Below are 4,278 nucleotides of genomic sequence, written 5' to 3'. Positions count from 1 at the left end.
GGAGGGAAAGGGGAGGAAAAGGGGAGGAAAGGGGAGCTGTGATCTCTGCCCTGTGTGGGAGCATCCCTGTGTGCTCGTGGGGTGATGTTGGTGCTGTCACACAGCCCCTGTTCCCTGTTTCCATCAGAATCCCACAGCCAGAGCAGCAATCCCATATCAGCCTGTGCAGCTACAAAGGAGGAAAATTATGGAAAGGAGGGGGAAAATCCTCTCCAAAGCCTTGGAAGATGTCTGGGCCGGGATGRGAGCCAGGAATCCTCGGAGGCAGCAGAATAAGTGGGAGTTAAGGAAACAACCATTTTCTTCCTTTGACTGGTGCTCCTCAGAGACCTCAGCACTCCAGTTCTCATGGCTAATTTTAGTATTTGTGGCTGGCCAGTTCCTAATGTTCCTTTCCTATCTCTCACACACACACTCTGAACCATGGGACACTCTCTGTGGGCTGACAGATGACGTGAAAACCTTTAATCTGCAGGTCAAATATCAAAAATTAAGTGGGATCATGAAACTGGAAGCAGAATTCGCTTTTTTTTTCTCCAAATAAGGGAGATACATTCATATTAGAAGTTCTTAGCATACCAAGTCTGTGAGGTTTTTTAAAAGTATACGAGGGGAATTACTTATCCTTTAAAACTTTATGGTAACCACCAAAGATATTATCAGTCCCATGGACACTGCCTTTCCTATGCAGACTATGACTGATACACTTTCATTATTTTGTGGCTGCTCTTTGTTAAAAAAAACCAAAACCACGTTGTCCCAAACCTTCACTGACTCATAACAGACAGGGTGAGTCCCTCCAAAGGGCATCGAGTACATGTCAAAGAGGGTTTAAAATTAATGTATGGTAACAAATGTGCTACTCCAGGAGGGCAGGAGCTTGCAGCATGAGACRTTTGTACTCTGATATCACATTATTGTTGTGTGATAATTGGGCTCAGAATTACCTGCTTTACCCTCCTGTGCTGAATTCATTCAATGCTTTTATCTTCCATGAAGTTTGCTGTACAGTTTGTGGTSAGTCTGATTTCCAGAGGCACCAGAGGGCACAAAAGAAAGGTAAAAATGGGAGAGATGGCTCCTCCTGTCTCAGCCAAATTCCCCAGAAACACGAGCTCTTTTCCTCCCCAATTCCTCTGTGTTCCTGTGCTGTGGTCCCTCAAATCACACCCAGTTCTGTGGGGATGCTCTGCAGGCACAGTGTGTGAGGAGTGATGGATCTGTGGGATTGGGGACACCCAAAGGACCCTCAGGGGATTGGGAGGAAATGCTTTGTAGGAAAATTCAGTTCAGGGCCTGRAAATCAAGTCACTGACCTTATTGATTGATTTAAAAAATGTTAGAGTCACGGGAGGARTCCTAGAAGTATTGCAGATGAGAAAAAGGAAGTTTTATGTCTTTCAAGGATGGAAAAGCTCTATTCCTTGAGCTGACAGAGGCCAGATTTACTTTATTAATTGGGCAGACACCTCTGGGTTTGTGTTGGAGCAGAAATAAAAGACTGACTGGGGTATCTTGGCCCATCCTGCCTGTAGCACCCTGTTCTGGCTGGCAGAGCAGTCAGACTGCACAAAATAGAGCTGCTTTCCTGGGAGCTCTGCTCATTGCTGAAGGTCCTTTCATTTTTAAGAAGCATTGGCAGCTTKTTTCACTTTCACACAGAGATAAATCCTGCATAAACTAAAGGAAGGAATGAATGGGGGGGAGCTGACCCCCCCAGACCCCATCTGCAGTTGTGCCAATAACCCCAGAACAGATGGGCACGGTCAGTGAGCCCTGAAATTCCATCTGTTTTGGAGGAGCAGTGGGTGTGGTGCTGTGGCAKGGACAGATATTTGTGCTGCCTTTCACAGAGCAGCTCAGTGTCTTCCAAAAACGGAATATCAACAAAACCCTTCCTGTGGGGACTTCCAGTTCTGCCCGAGCCAGCTGTAAATTCCTTTGAGGCTCAGACTAAGAAAGCTGCAATCCTGGGAGGGCTTTGGTGCAGTCCCAAAACCATTTCCACTGAACCTTCCCAAAATGTGGGTTTTGTGACCCAGGAATGTGAGCTCTGTAACAATGCAAAGCTGAGGTTTTAGACCACTGGAATTAAGCAGTGTTAGCTCATTGAATCTTTGCTCTCCATCTGTCTCATCCAATCTGAAAATCATCATCCCTCTGGAACACAGGCTGCATTCCATTTTTGTGTAGCACCTGGCACGATGGGGACATTGGTATTTGAGTGGGGTGATACAACTATAAATTATAATATATATAATTAAAAAAAAAAAAAAATCATGAGACCCCCAGTTTCCATCTTTGCTGCTTTTGATTGATTATTTAGGAGTAAATGACAGAGCTAACAGCTGCCTCAGCCAGGAAATGCCTGAGGAGCAGGGAAAACAGGGRCTGGACACAAATTGCTGCAGCACAGGGGAGCAGAAGCCATGGATTGGTGCAGAGTGGCTGGGGCAGGAGAGAGCAGAAAAGCAGCTTTGTGCACAGAGAGCTCCTCTGCTGCTGCTCACCGATTTCAAACAAACCCCATTTGCTGTGAGCAGTGAAGGYCCATTCCTCCAAAGGCAGGACAGCTGGCACCCTGACCAAGCCCTGCCAGACCTTCTGCTTTTGCCTTCTGGCCCTCACCATCTGTTTGTCCTTTTTATGGACAGGTCCCTTCCAGTTGTCACCCTCTGCGTGAACCATTGAAATATTTGCCTCCCCTTGCTGGGACAAATTCCCTTCACATTTTTTGTGCTTTCTTGCATGATACTATTTGTTTTCTGAATGAACATTTGCAGTCTTCCTCCTTCGAACAAAAATGTTGTGGGGTGACGTTGACACCTCTTGGAGCATTTCCTAAAAGCCTTCCCCAGGATGTGGTGGCCCCGATTGCCATCACAGCTTTTGGGATACTGAGAGAGAGAGGGAAGGCAGAATGGGTCAGTGCAGCATCTGCMAGGGACTGTCACCTTCCCAGGGCTGTGAGACCCCAGTCCCACATCACAGCAGCACATACACCAACTCCTGTGCCTCCTCTGAGCTGCCAAAATACCAGGGCAGGAGTTCCTGTGAAAAGCTTTCACCCTGCCTGAGCAAACAGACAGATGAGGGACAGCCAGAGGGTTTGCTGTGCATCCCAAACGAGATATGAATGATCCTATTAATTTGTGTTCACATGAAAGGCACCAGCACAGAGCAGGGAAGGCTCCCAGGGYTGTTCCCAGCCCTAAAGCAGCCCTTTGACATCCCTTTGACAGGACTGGGCTGGGTGTTTTTTTCACCCCAGATGAGAGGCTGATCAACACCACCCCTGAACTCACCTCCACCCCCAAACAGCTGCTTTGCCAAAGGGTGGAGGAGCAGAGCTCCTGACTGAGGGTGGGACGTTTTGAAGGGGAGGAAAGCAGTGACTTCACTTTTTATTAAGTAATGACAGTGCAGGGTGTGCGTCACTCTGAAYAACAACATTTTGGGTGGGGGCAAAGGCTCCCTGCAGCATCTCCTGTGTGGAGCCTTTCCCTCCTGTGGGAAACGAGCAGGATACAATCTGAGCAGGGAGTGCAGAAAGGCACAAATGTGGTGGGTTGAGCACCTTGTAATCTAATTTGAGGGGATCCAATAAGAGCATCCAAGTGAAAGGTTTATAATGGTGAAGGTCATCTGGGCTGGACCTTGGGAAATTCTTTCCTCCAGCAAGAACAGAAACATGGGAATAGATCATTCCATGTGAAAAGCAGCACATGGGGGCAGTCCTCACGGGGGGCAGATGGCCCCAGAGTCTGTGTACAATTCCAGGGGTGATGGCAGAATCCCAAAGTGTCTTTGTGATCACAGAGTCACCCAGCAGGGCACTGCTGCTCCTGGGATGGTGAGCAGGTTTCACAAGATCTGGGTCTCAATGCCCAAAGAATCCTTTCCCTGCAGTGAATCCCTCAGGGCTCAGTGGTCAGCCTCAGGCCAGTCTGCTGTGTTCCCTCTGCCCCATTCCATGGGTTCTGCCACTCCTGACTCCTGCCCAAAGGAGCAGTGTAGTTGTCCTGTATGAGCCTCAAGAGCTTGGGCCAACCTTCTGTTTGAAACCATTGAAATCCTCCTGTTGTGTTTTTGCCCCAGACAAATGAACTCAGGAAGGCTGAGGGATGCTGCTGGSTTGGAGTTCCAGTGATTCTCCACCCCTTCTGTGTTTTCCTGGATGGGCACTGTCCCTTCTCAGAGCAGGAATTGGGAACACTGCTGGGAAATGTGTCACCCTGAGCCTGACACAGAGTCACCACAGCCTCAGCAGCACAGAAC

The sequence above is a fragment of the Malurus melanocephalus genome, unplaced genomic scaffold (genome assembly GCF_030028575.1).
Source record: "Malurus melanocephalus ecotype Western Australia unplaced genomic scaffold, MMel_1.1 scaffold_995, whole genome shotgun sequence".
Taxonomy (NCBI): Eukaryota; Metazoa; Chordata; class Aves; order Passeriformes; family Maluridae; genus Malurus; species Malurus melanocephalus.
Note: the sequence above shows the minus strand (reverse complement) of the source record.